Source organism: Rattus norvegicus, chromosome 7, assembly GCF_036323735.1.
Source record: "Rattus norvegicus strain BN/NHsdMcwi chromosome 7, GRCr8, whole genome shotgun sequence".
NCBI classification, from domain to species: domain Eukaryota; kingdom Metazoa; phylum Chordata; class Mammalia; order Rodentia; family Muridae; genus Rattus; species Rattus norvegicus.
In genome coordinates, this window is record NC_086025.1 from 23,721,215 (window position 1) to 23,735,288 (window position 14,074).

At 42.5% G+C, this 14,074-nt stretch overlaps 1 long non-coding RNA gene across 2 annotated transcripts; it reads left to right on the plus strand.

Moving 5' to 3' along the window:
• The first annotated feature begins 5,204 nt into the window (after nt 1-5,204).
• Nucleotides 5,205-13,826, plus strand: LOC120093792 (uncharacterized). Of its 2 annotated transcripts, none has more exons than XR_010053203.1 (2): nt 5,205-5,349; nt 13,595-13,826. It is a non-coding gene; the product is annotated as an uncharacterized LOC120093792 (long non-coding RNA). The 2 variants fall into 2 exon arrangements; XR_005487480.2 differs by lacking the exon at nt 13,595-13,826 and adding an exon at nt 5,509-5,722.
• Nucleotides 13,827-14,074: the final 248 nt, after the last annotated feature.

A 14,074-nucleotide genomic window follows, 5' to 3' on the forward strand; every position in this document is an offset into this window, starting at 1 on the left:
ACTCATCTGACCCCCTGTAACAGAAGTGTGATTGATGGAGCTGGGGTGTATATGTGGGTCATGTAGTTCCATAAACTATCTGGGGACAAGTTCACAGGGTAAACTCTCTCCCAAGAAAAAGAAGAGAAGTATCAAGGCAACTGGTTTAAACTGTGTGTTCAATGACCTTTTCTGACAACAAAGACCTCCCCTTCTTGCCTCAGTCTGTGAGACTATCTTCTTCAACACCCTTAAATAGCCACGGAGTCCTAGTTTAGGATGGTGTTTGGTGGCAACACTCTTAGTAGTGACGAGCCTGTTCAGCAGTCACATAGCACAACGCTCATCTCGTAAGCAACACCTTCTGGCTTCATACTCAGCCACTGGAGGGGATCAGTAAGGTTGAATAACTTCCAGAGACACACTCAGTAGAGGTTGTGAGCTGGCTATATCCACTCCAGGGTCTAGTAGCCCCCTTGCATCTCCTTTCCTTGCCCTTGTCCTATACAGGCCTTGCCTCTCCACTCCCAGCCTGGCCTCATCCCCTATAGAGACATAGACATGGGTGCTGCCATTGCTGGTCCCTAGTGACAAGTTGCTTCCTCGCTGCTCCCCTGCAGTGGAGGATGGATTTGCTAGACTCTGGCTGGGCTGTTTTGTGCAGTGACCAAGGGCACACATTTTGTTAGACATTCAGACTGAATAAGGAGCTCAGGCCTTTAGTCTGTGGCTATGGCACAGAGAAAAAGCTAACTGACCCAGAAGGGGTTGAACTTGTGACCTAGGCTGCAGAGCGCTGGGCTTCACCCTCCCTGGCCCTGCACCTCCACGGATCTATTTGATGGGAGTCTCATCTTGCATTTTAAATCGTGCAGCCCTTCTCCTCCATGCCCCCTGTGCACTGTGGAAGATTAAGAAACCAAGATTCACGCAAGAGCAGAGAGAGGGAGAGAGAGGAGAGAGGAAAATAAATGGCGATTTAAATTCATGCCTCCGGATGCCCAGCTCAGCAGCTGAACCCCTCGCTTCATCTCTGCCATCTCCGATCTGTGATTTATTTCAGGCGATGGCCCTCTGTGTATGTGTAAAATTCCCCTGAATGCTTTCCCCTGAGGGCAGTCAGTGTGTCCCTCTGAAGTTTAGCGCCAATGCCGATGTGTGCAAAGGGATGGAAAAGGGACATTTTCAAGTCTCCCCATGCTTGGAGCCAAAAGGAAGAAAGAGAAAAAAAAGTTGTCCATTCCCCTTTTTCAGCCCTCACACTTCAAATGCTAATGTAAAGTGTGTTGTCTTGGGCCTTGAATAGGTCTAAAATGCTCTAGTTTGGAAGTATTTGCATTCCCTTCTGAATAGGGAGGCAGCCAGCGTAGGGGATTAGGGCTAACACATCATCTCCTTCCTGAGAAAGGGAGCTGACAGGGCTGGAGAAAATTGACTGTAAGGAGGGGCAGCTTTTCCACATACTGACCCTGTTCCTTTTCCTTTCAAAGTACAAGGCATGCAATAGGAAAAAATACTCTAAGAGAACCAAAAAAAAAAAAAAAAAAAAAAAAAAAAAAAAAAAAAAAAAACAAAGCAGGGAGGCAGGGGACCACAATCTTACCCTCTCCCTCTAAAAACAACGGACATATTTTTGTTCCCTCGTTAATCGGCACATGCGTAATTTTCAAACCCTGAAGCGCCTTTCGCATTCTCCATGCACGCTTGAGTTTGTATTGCTGCTGCCCCTTTTTAGATTTCTGTGTAGATTTACGTCTTGTTCATACTGGCTCCTTAACGGTCCTTTACTGTCAGTAATGTTTTCTCCTGTGTGTATAAAGATTTTTTTCTTCTGTTACTTCCTTTCATTCTATTCCTAAGGAATTTGAAGCAAAAAGGATGTGTGTGTGTGTGTGTGTGTGTGTGTGTGTGTGTGTGTGTGTGTGTGTAAAACTTGTGAAGTACCAATTGAGAACGAGCTCAGAAATGTGTGGATTTTTTTCAGGTTTCCTTCAGACAGTCAACTAACCACCTTGGAAGTTATCTTTAGTGAATACCCGAGTTCCTGATATCTTAACTTTGGATGTAAGTTCTTAATTGGAATCTTTTTCCTATCCATTTCTTCCAGGTCCATTTCTTGATCGATAGTGAAGGTGAAATGTTTGACTGTTGTAAACAGTCACATTTTCTCTTGGATAAACTTCCTGCCTGCCCATATGCTCACAGGCATTCCTCATCTTCTCTGCCCAGTTAGAATTTCAGAGCACAGCTTCCTCCATAAACTAGAGGGAGTCTGCAAAATTATACATGATCTCTCTCCCTCTCTCTCTCTCTCTCTCTCTCTCTCTCTCTCTGTCTGTGTGTGTGTGTGTGTGTGTGTGTGTGTGTGTGTGTGTGTGTAGCTTTTTTTTATTGTTGGGTAAACACATGTGAATCTTTATGTTTTTCAACCCACTTGTTCATTTACTTGTAAGTCCAACAAATGTTGTATACAGCCTATTGAGTTGCAGTGCAAGCACAGGACACTGGATCGATTTAGCCAGAAGCTGAAGGCAGAGTTATTAGCGAAGAGTAAGAGACAGTAAAGAAAGAAAGGAAGAGAGCACGTCCTCAGCCTGACAGCCTAGGTTCTAGGCTGCACCCTCTTTGTCCTGCCATGGAACCTGGCAGCCTCCCACCCACTGGATCTCAGCACAAGTGCTCTCTGGCCCCTGCCAGAGAGATGGATGGCAGTGGCTCATTCCTCTAGCTATCTTTTGCTTGTCATAATATTGTATAAAGGACATCAACCGTACTGTATTAAGTATTTGTTGCCTGGGAAATCTGATGAAGACCCTTCTGCCAGTAGCACCTGTAATCCTAACACCCGAGAGACTGAGACAGGAGGCTCATCAGCCAAAAACCAGCCTGGGATAGGCAGAGGGGGTCAAAGCTAGCCTTCCTATACAGGAGTGACTGTCCATCTCAAAGGAAAACAACTTTTCCCCTGCTTTTTTTTTATTAACCAAAATAATATGTTATCAGCTTTAGGGAAAATGCATTTGTCACAACCTTGTACGTTTGAGATTTATAGACTCCCCTGAAAACAGCCAGCAGCTCTAGTTAACAAGATATTTAGGCACCCTTTGTCTTCTCTGAATGTTAAGGTTAAATTTTGTATGTGGTAGAAAAGCCAATTTTATTTTTTAGCAAAATGGCAAACAAGAGGTGTATTTTTAAAATTGATGTTATATGGTTAGTGCATATAGTAGGGGTTTGAAGTCTCTACCCAAAGATCTTTAAAGGCAAAATAATTGTACACACACACATACCACACACATCTGCCAATACATAAGTACAAATTTTTCTTTCAAACTTTGCAACTTGTCTAAAGGCATTGCAGAAATCATGATTTTGTGACTGTATGCATCATAAATATCTCCAGACAATTTTTAAAGTAGGTTTATATTTTGTTATAACTGCAAAGGATCGATTCAAGAAGAAGAATAAATGAAAAATAAATAAATAGATGGATAGATAGATAGATCATTCCAATGCTTGATGTCCTAGGTTCTGTGCTATCCCTGCCCCACTTGGTCCTGCCAAATGCTTGCAAATCTCTATTTACTTGCTATCCAAATCTCCCTAGACTGGTAGATCAAATGTGAGTGTGTTTTTATTGTGTCCTTAGAACACATAGTTTTCTCCTAGGAACACCAAAGTATCGAACACATGAATGTCTCTTACTCTCAAGAAAATATAGCAAGAAATCACAATGTTGGGAATATGGGCTAAAAGTAAGTGACATAACTAAGATTTATAGACCCAAGTGAAAAAAATACTGAGAAAGACAGAGTAATCTTGCTCTAAATCCAGCTAGGTTCCAAATTGTTGTTGTTATTGTTATTTATATATTTACAAATCTGTTGACCTTGAACTCATTATATAGATAAGAAGAATTTCAAACTCCTGATCCTCCTGCTTCTCTCTCACAGTGCTAGGATACAGGTTTGTGTTGCCTTCTCTGGTTTATACAGTATTGACTGAACCCAGGGTTTCAGACATGCTAGGCAGATACTCTTAATGCAGTGGGTCCTTAGTCATAAAAACTTTTACAGATTTAAAAAAAAAAACAGACATTTACAGAAACCTGACAGGGCAATTTTATGCTTATTGGATACATTAAGTATCTGGCCTTGCATTTTTTTTAATGGCTTTGTTTTTAACTTCCCCATTGCAATAGATGTGATGGGTTTGATATCCTGTATGAGTGATGACCTGAAATTCAAGCCTGGTCCTTTACCCTGGTAACACTGAGACAGACGCATCTGCATCCATCTGTGTGTCCATGCATGGTTGAACATCCTCTCTACAGAATAGAGAAATGCTCTATAGAAGAGTGGAGATGGAATTCCCCTTCTGTTCAGTCATTATCAGGAGGAAGTTCTCCCATGAAGCCTTGCCTTGTCTCCCGGTCTCAGAAGAAATCTGCCTTTATATATTTTGGGTGTGTGAATGCAGACTGACTGGGCATCAACAGTTACTCTTGAAGGGTTTATTTAGACCTTAATAGCGAAACAAACAGCCCTTGCTAACCCCAAAATGTCTACAAAATACTAAAGGAAAAGTCCAAAAATGTAAAGATATGCTTGCCAGAGTCTGTTATTTTTCAAACTTACTTGGATGGAGAAATCACTCAAAGGACACACAATTCATGGAGATTGGCTAAAAAGCAAACACTTTATAAAAAATTACATAAATATTATACATTCATCTTATTTATGTCATATAACTTTATAACAAAATGGTATTAATTAAACATAAACGATTACCTAATTTGTAAAATATTATATTTCTAAGGATAGATAGGTGGGACTTGAGAACTCTAAAAGGTCACCAAGACTTTGACAGGCACTTCAGAAATGAGCTTCGTGGAGTACTGTAACTATTTAGAAAAGATTTCTGTTCACAAATAATTTCAGATTTAAGCTATTCCTCCTGGTGCTTTCTTAATATAGTTTGGAGGGAGAGGATTCCCTGTGTTTTCATGTTGCCCTAAGCCCTATATATCATCAAGGGTGCTGGGAAGGTTTAATTCTGACAGTAAATTTGGCACAAAAAAATCTAAAGAAAGTAGGAACGACAACAAAAACGTTCTGGGGTGGCAAAGCATCCTATACAGCAGGAAGGGCACGCACGCACAGAGGCTGAACCGGAAGCACATCCAAATGCACGGAGGCTGAACCGGAAGCACATCCAAATGCACAGAGGCTGAACCGGAAGCACATCGAAAGGTCTGGAACAGCAGGGAATGCTGAGAAAGGCGAGCAAGGAGGAGAGGAAAAACTGCTGAGTTCAGGGTTGCATGCTGTGTGGAAGAGTTGAGAGATGAAAAAGCAAAGGAGAGATGATGTAAGTTTATTTTAATTTCAAAAACCAGAGGATTGACATTTCAAACAGGGAGGGAGGAAGGGGACGGAAGGCAGAAAGGAAGAGAGGAAGAAAAGAAGGAAGTTAGTTCGGAGGAAGATTTCAGCCAAGGGTAACATGATCCAACTTTCCTTTTAACAGATTCAACTGTGCCAGCAGAGGGTGGGTGGACCACAGAGAGGAGTTCACTTGGCAAACAGAACATTACAATAATAACAGTCAGGAAGACGTGAAGGCCTGGAGCAGGCAAGCCGCAGAGGCAGGGGTGGGAAACACTTCTGCTGAGAAGCAGCAAGCTGTCTGGAAGACTTGATTTGTAACACGAATGGCATTGCTATTAAAAGTGATGGAGAGACCTGTGGAAGCAGTTGGGTTGTTGAGGGGCATGGCCAGGGGTTTAGTTTGCACACATTCAGTTTGAAAATACCATACGGGTTGTGATGATGGATTGTAGGTAAAGTGCCTACTGTGTAAGCATGAGGAATTGAGTTCAAATCCTTAGCACATACACAAAAAGCCAGTTTTATGGTAGTGGGGTGTCTCTTACCCTGGTAGTAGGGCAGAAACAAGAAGCTCCCTAGATCTCACTAATCAGCCAGCCTAACTAACCTGTGAGCAGTGGGCTCAATGAGAGACTCTCAGAAGACAAGATAGAAAGCCAAGGAGTAGCTTAAGACAGCTGATCTTCACCTCCCTTGCCTTCCCATGGTCATCTACATACATAAAACAAGCACATCATACAGAAAGGGGAGAGGAAGTGAAGGAAGGAAGGAAGGGAGGGAGGGAGGGAGGGAGGGAGGGAGGGAGGGAGGGAGGGAGGGAGGGAGGAGGGAGAGAATCATGCAAAGTAAACTGGAGATGGCACTGCATAGTACAGCTTTGCTGAGGTCATCATTACATCATTACCCAAGGGGGGGGGGGAAGAGCATTTTAGTGATAGCCCTGTTTCTGAGTTGACTATGCTCCTTGATTTAAATAAAAAAATTAGGGCATATAGGACTGGAAGCCAGAGCAGTTTTACACATCTGCTCTTTAGCCTGCCTGGGAGCAAATAAATTCTGAGAGATTAAAGTAGACAACACATGAGAGAACTTGGGAACGGCTTTATTCCCAACCTATCCCTGAGGTGAGTATGGCCCTGTCTAATATCTAATATCGTCTGTAGTGTTTGAGAGACCCTGGAACAAAACAGCTCCACTAAGTTGAGTGGAGCGTTAAACCTATAGAAACTGGTAAATGCATGCCACATCATTTTTAATGGCAACACAGAGCAAACACAACATTAGTGTCTAAGGTCCAAAGGAAATATTGTGACAGGAAAATATAAATATGAATGTAGTCAGTGTATATGCAGTATTTGAAGGCATGGTGTTGAGTGATCTGGGAAGCCAGAAGAGAACAGAATGGGGACAGAGCTTGAAGACTTTGGGTTTGCCTCGGGATGTTACCAGAACCGTGAGAAAGCATGCAAAGGAACTCTTATGAAGGAATACATTTAGTCAAGACTGGCTTACTGTTTCAGAGGTGTAGTCTATTATCATCACATAATGATAGGAAGCATGATGGCATCCAGGCAAACACAGTGCTAGAAAAGGAGCTGAGAGTTCTACATCTTGATCTGCAGGCAGCAGCAGGAGACTGCCATACTGGGCATAGCTTGAGCATAAGAGACCTCAAAACCCATCCCCAGTGACACACTTCCTCTAACAAGGCCACACCTCCTAATAGTACCACTTGGCATGGGCCAAGCATTCAAACACATGAGTCTATGGTGGCCATTCCTTTTTAACCCACCATAAACACCAAGGACTAACATTCCCTAGTCTCCCTCTCTTTCAATTTCCACAGCATGTCATAACTTAGTCTTTAAAATCTGGCACAATGTGGATATCAAAAATAGACTAGGGTGGGAGTAACAGCCCCTCCAAATTCCTGAGCTCTTCCTATGTGGTAACCATTACATTATCTAATTTAATACACACTGCAGTTTTAAAATTTTTTATTCTTTAGAGAATTTCATGTAGTTACATCATTTTCCCCTTTTCTTTCTTCCCTCCAACTTCTCTTCTGCCCACCCCACTTCCTTTTAAATTCATGGCCTCTCTTTTTCATTATTAAGTACATATGAATATGCATATAAATATAAAATACAACTTGATGAGTCCTTTGAGTGTTGCTTGACTGTATGTGTTTTGGGGGTGGACTTCTAGTATGAGATAATCAAATCTCTCACAATCTCTCCCTCTCCCTCTCCCTCTCTCCCTCAGCAGTCATTAACTACCTGTAGCTCTTCATCTAGGGGTAAGACACAGAGTTTCCGTATCTACATTGTCATGTCAACTGGTGTCAGTGAGCAATTCTTGCTTAGGTAGCCATCTTCATGAGATTTCATATGTGTAGCCTTCCCGTAATGTATAGAAAACACTACCTCAAAGAGGACATCCTGGTTTGCTGTCTATTATAATCTTCCCGGTCTCTCTTTTTTAACCTACACTCTTCTACACCTGAGCATGACATATAGGGATGACACAATACAAATGGGGCTGGGCACTCGGTTGGCCGTTGTTTCTTGCACTTTAACCAATTATAGAGTTTTGTAATGGTCTTTACCTGCTGCAAAAGAAGAAACTCCTCTGATGAGGAGTGAGAGCTACATTTACCTGGGGGCATATGGATAGGTATCTAGAACACAATTGTAAATTAGGTTGGTTTAGAAAAATGACAGTAGTAGGCACTCCTCTAAGGTTCATGACTTCACAAGCCATGTGTAATCGTGTAGTTTCCTCCTATTAAGCAGACCTTGAATCTAACCAGAGAGATGTTGGTTACCCCCAAGTTACAAGTGCCCTTATTGTATCTTTAGGGATACCTTGCTGTCCTTGTCATTGTGGTTTAGAGGCATCATGCTCGGCTAGAACTAATGATTTCTTTTCACTCTTGGAAGCTTACATAGCACCTCCAGGTACTAGGAGAGCTAGTCCTCAGGGAGGATGCTTCCAGGTCAGTATCAGATTGATTCCTCCAAGTCCTGGGTTAGAAATACATAGTGTCTTCAGCAACAGAGTCTTATCATCAAGTGCTGACAGGCAACCAAGGGGGAGGGCAGTGGCCAGTGTTGCTTAGGGTGGCCTCTTAGACTTGCCTAACCCACAGCTCAAAAGGTTCGCCATGCCTGGTACTGGGGGTTTTGTTAGTCTACTACCTTTGAGAGTAGCATTACTACTCCAAGAGCTGTAACTTCACTTAAACCATATAAATATTATGAACAATTTTAGGTAAATGAAATAATTAATCCCCTTTGGCTTTTTCAGACACCTTTAGTGTTGTTCTCTCCCCCTCCCCTCCCTTTCCTCCCTCCCCCCTCCATTGTTCTTCCTCTCCCTAAAGTCTCCTCTGCGTTTACCCCTCTCCCCTTCATAGCACCTGTGGACTGCCAGTCATCACAGCTCATTAAAGTACAACTGTCACACCTTCATACATATGTAGCACACACTTCTTGGAACATTTAGATAGGTGTATCTAAATGTGCACACCAGGAAGAAAACAACCTTCAGTGTTAATGATAGGGGTGCACAGTTTCAATATGCACCCCAATGATCCCCAGTTTGGGGTAATGGAGTATTTCCCATTTACCTGCAGATGAAATTTTCTTCAGGGATGTGCATGTCTAAGGGAGAAAGGTAAAATTCCATCAGAAATCCTTTCTGGGATTCTTCTCGAGTCTCTTTCCTTCTATGGTGCCCCCCCTCTTCCCTCCCCTGTGCCACAACCCTTCCTTCTTTACCCTTCCCTCCTACTTTCTTTTCTTTATGGCAGAGCAGTGTCTTAAATGCATACCCACAGGGGCTTTGTGCAGGTTGAAAGACAATCACAAAGCGGTGGTCGGGATTCATACAAACAAGCAGAAATGAGTTCCCCAAAAAGTAGCAGATGGTGGTTTTCAGACTCCCCTTTGTTCGGTTAATTTAAAGTGCGAATTGTGAGACATGCCTTTGCCCCTGCGGATCTCCGTCCTCACCCCCTCTACATTATACCACAGCTCATCCATTCACAGGGCGACGTGTACCACACTGTACGCACATTCTGGAATTGGACTGTGTTTCCAACAACTGAAAACACACAGAGTACGTATAGTTTAAAGAGATGTCCGCCAATCCAGGAAACAGATAATTCTGCAGAGAGCGTCCGTGTGTAAGGCCTAGAGACAGAATGCCTACACTGCAGTTTGGCTTTGTCCGTTACCAACTTTGTGTCTAGAGACAAATTCGTTAATCTCCCTCACCCTTGGTTTGCACTTCTGTTAAAATAGAGATGAAAACTTCTTTCTTGGATTTTTTTTCATATCAATTATGCAGCACATGATGCTTGCCTAAATCTGTAAGAAAGTGTTCTCATGTCCTTCAAGATTTGCTTGGATGTTATCTGTTGAACGAGAGCCGTATCCTGACCCTTCTTCATAAAGCTGTGATGCCTTCCATTCCTCTCAGATCTTTGCACAGCATTAATCAGTCCTTAGCTCCTCGTCCCCCACACCTTTCCCCATGTAGACACAGGCATCTCCTTTATGATGGGGAATATGCCATGTGTGCTTTACTCTCTGAAAGAAGGCTGCTTCCCCTCCTTCATTCTCAGTGCTTCCCAGCAAGAAAGTCCTATTCTCCCAGAAGAATGATGCTTTATTTCCCAAGCTGAGATAATTTTGGTACCCTGCTTTCTTTTAAATAGGAAATCTTTTAAAGCTTACATTCTCCCAAGAGATGGACCCTTGCAGACTGATTTTCTCAAGCACTGCTATACCACGTAATTTAATTACGTCATCTTATCATTGCTACACATACTCTCCAGGGACCCTGTGATATCCGACCATCCCAGGGTTTTGTATTCCAAATGTCTCAGTCTCTTCCCATCTTCACCCTGGCTCTAGTTGGACAGAACAACTATTTCAAAATGGCAGAGCCACACAGATGAAGTCCAACTGAGATTTAAGGAACTATGGTGAAATCTATCAACTCGAGCATCCACTTCATTGTGCCTATATCATGAATGTCATAGCTCCCCTTCGTTTGCTTGACGGACACACTTTTATTTTCCTTTTAAACCCCAGAGCTTATTAGGTCTGGGCAGTTTCAGAATGCTTCAGTACTAACCATTTTTATTAGGAAGAAAAAATTTCCTGGGCCCACTTACTCCATCTAGAGTGAACAAGGCTCAAATTGAATCTGCTTTCTTACTGTATGAGATCAAAGGTTAGATAAAAGATGTGTAGGCTATGCAAATGTATTTTCTGCATTTCAACATTGCCTTCATAAAATGTGACCCTTTCCCCCTTAAGCAATGTGCTCAGTTTTGAGATATGTTAATTTAATTAGAACTAGGCTGTTTTTGCTTTAAAAAAATTCTGAAGAGCTTGCTCCCAGAGGCCAAATGCTGCTGTGGTATTGACACTGCCAGTCATCAATATAATCAGATTCATTTATCAGACGTTGCTGGGGTACTGAGCTAACTAGGAGACTGAATTATCTCTGGCCCTCAGGACCAGATGGCAAGTTCTTGTGAAAGTGAGGGCTATTGCTTCCCGTCATTACTGGAAAGTTATCTCAACACCTGCCACAACCAGAAAAATAGGAGGATAAGAAAAGAATGGAGACATTCCTCTCACCAACCCAGCCCCGAGCAAACACCTCAGAGCCAGCCCGAATCAGAATCCACAAAAGGTGTCAAAGCTACCATCACTCTTGCTTATAAGTCTCTCAAACACCAACTCCATCTACATAAAAGGAAAACTCAAGTTAGCTCTCATTTCCCATCCCCAGCTGCCTAAGTAAGTCTTTCTTCTTATCACTGTGAAATGGCATGGTCCAAGACAGAGAAGAATTGAAGCGTGTTCCTGTGTAGGTTTACTAGAGTGTTAATCAAAGGAGGAGAGTTATATCGGCTGTCTAATGTTTATAGTTGGGTAAGGAAAGGTTTAGCCAAAGTCCTGAAGGGTTTTTTTTAAGTTGCATTCATGTATATTAAAGCACACAAAAAGTTAAGTGGAGTACATGAATTATATATACCTTAACTACCTCTGGGTTATAGACAGAAATGATCCACTCATTGTCTTGCCTTACTATCTGTGTTTGTTTGAAGTGTTGTGACAATGGAAAAGTCATGATCTCCTTTCTAAAGGAACCAATATTGGAAAGGGGACTAAGTTCTAATTTTGATCTGGATAATAGCCCATAGAATTTAGGATGCTTTCGGGTTGGGCAAATCCGGGGTAGGAAAGAGCTTGCCTTTCAAGGTTGAGGACCTGAGTTCAGAGCTCCAGAACCCATGAAAAACTATCATGATTACACACACCTGAAACCCCAGGACTCCTCCCAGCAGTTGAGACAAAGAGACACGAATCCCTGCAAGCTCACGTGACAGCTAGTCCAGCATGCGAAGTAGTCAACAAGAGACCTGGCTCAAAAAGGTGGCGGGTGAGGACTGGTACGTGAGATAGTCCTCTGACCTTCACACGTGCCTCAGAGCACGCCAACACCCACTCTCTCTGTCTGCCTCTGACTTTGTGTCTCTGTCTGTTGCTCTGTGTTTATCTCCCGCTGTCTCTGTATCTATTTGTCTTTGCATCTGTCTTTGTGTCTGTCTGCTGTCTGTCTGTCTGTCTGTCTTCCTCTCTCTCTCTCTCTCTTTCACACACACACACACACACACACACACACACACACATGCACCACATGCACACATGAGGTTGTCATTGTTGTAACATGTTTTAAAAATTCACAAATCTCTTCCTTTAACTAAAAATATAACTACAGAACACTTTGGAATTGCTAGAGAGCAGATCTGGGGAGTTGCCTTTATATGAATATATATATTTCTACCACTAGAAGGCTACATATACATATACATGACTTGTATATGAAGGGCTTCGCTATCTTTAGAGACGAACAGCACATTAAACCAAACAACAGGACAAAGACCGAAGGCTGCTGGGAGACTTTTTGTTTGGAGGTAGGTTTTTCCTTTTTTTTTTTTTTTTCTTTTTAAGAAGGATAGCTCTTAATCAGGGTCCATTCTCCATTCAAAATAATCTGTGAAGACTGGCATGAAAATGTAGATTCCTAATTGAACAAAGACAATTCTTTGCAGATTGAAGTACGCTGGTTAATAGCTCTGTGGTCCAATTACCTCTAGATGTTCATTTCAAATGGGAAACTGGAATCACAGGCAAGTTAGCCTTAATTGGGAGAAATGGCTGAAATTAGACTTTTAATACCCTACTGTACCATCACATATGTAGGACGTCTTTTCCCCTGTATCCATGACAGTGCCCTGTTTTGATGTCCTTTGGGGACAACAAGCTACAGTGGTAAGGGTACAGCCTTTCCTCAAAGCATGTAGACACTTATCAGAGGCCTAAACCCGAATACATTGAAATGAGGGAGTGGAAAAGCACATTATTTATTACTGTCATGTGCATCAGATTATACTCACGAAGTCAACATGGTGTTGTTTCAAGTAAGACTGCCCCTATTCCTAAACCTTACAATGCTTCTGCTTAAAACAACCCAGTTCAGAAGATAGTGCTTCTATAAACTACCTTAGCCACAAGATCCAGACAAGACACGACACATTAAGAAAAAAATTATTGAGATGGGGTGGTTGGTGGCGCACACCTTTAATCATAGTGTTTATGAGGCAGAGGCAGGCAGATCTCTAAGTTCAAGGCCAGCCTGATCTACACAGCTAGTTCCAGGACAGCTGGGGCTACACAGAGAAACCCTGTATTGAAAAACAAACAAAGAAACGAACAAACAAAAACAAAAAAGAAAGAAAAACAGAAGAGGATTGAACAATACTTCAGGGCACATAAAGTCTGTGCTTCTGAGACAACTGATAAGAGATGAAGGGTCTCAGTTGAGGAGTTTAGTTAGGAAAGACCAACTAAATTGCCAGGTTTCAAGAAGTGTGTCACGTTTGGTCTTCATCCCTCAAAGCCGAGCATGGTGGGTATCATCAACTCTGCTCCACACCTGGAGAGATGAGGTGCAGATGCTTGCTTGGGGTTAGAGAGGAGGAGTAAGGAGTTGGGATTAAGCTTTTGATTGATAATAAGTAAGGCTGTAAAACGTCACTGGAGGAATTAGAAATGGCTTGAATGTGAGCATCACAAGCTACAGTTTTATATCAGGGCAAAGTACATGTCCCTGTGCTTTTGACTCCTTATGTTCCTTAGTTTTCAGAGTTGACAAAACCGTTGCCGGTGGTCCACATGTCCTTCACACCACATGGATGCCCAAAGCAGGACTTACAGCAGATAACAATAACAGGCTCCTCACTAACAACTGCCAAGGCTTAGACCCCGTCCCCATTCCTGTGGATTCTCATCTCCTGTGGCCGACTCTAGAATTTACCCATTCGTAAAAAAAAAAATTGCAGTTGATAAAGTGAAACCAATTTCCTCTGCCTGGGTGCTTACATTTTAATGCAAGATGGATGAACGCATAGATCAAATAAGCCAAGAGCTACAGCTACAGAGCGCATGTTTCACAGAGGAAGCAGCAAACATCCCTGAGCTGAGTGCTTCACAAGACTCTGGATGGTGCCCAAGAGTACCCAGGGATGGACCCATGGCTCCAGCCACATATGTAGCAGAGGATAGCCTTGGTGGCCATCGATGTGAGGAGAGGCCTTTGGTCCTATCAAGGCTGGATGC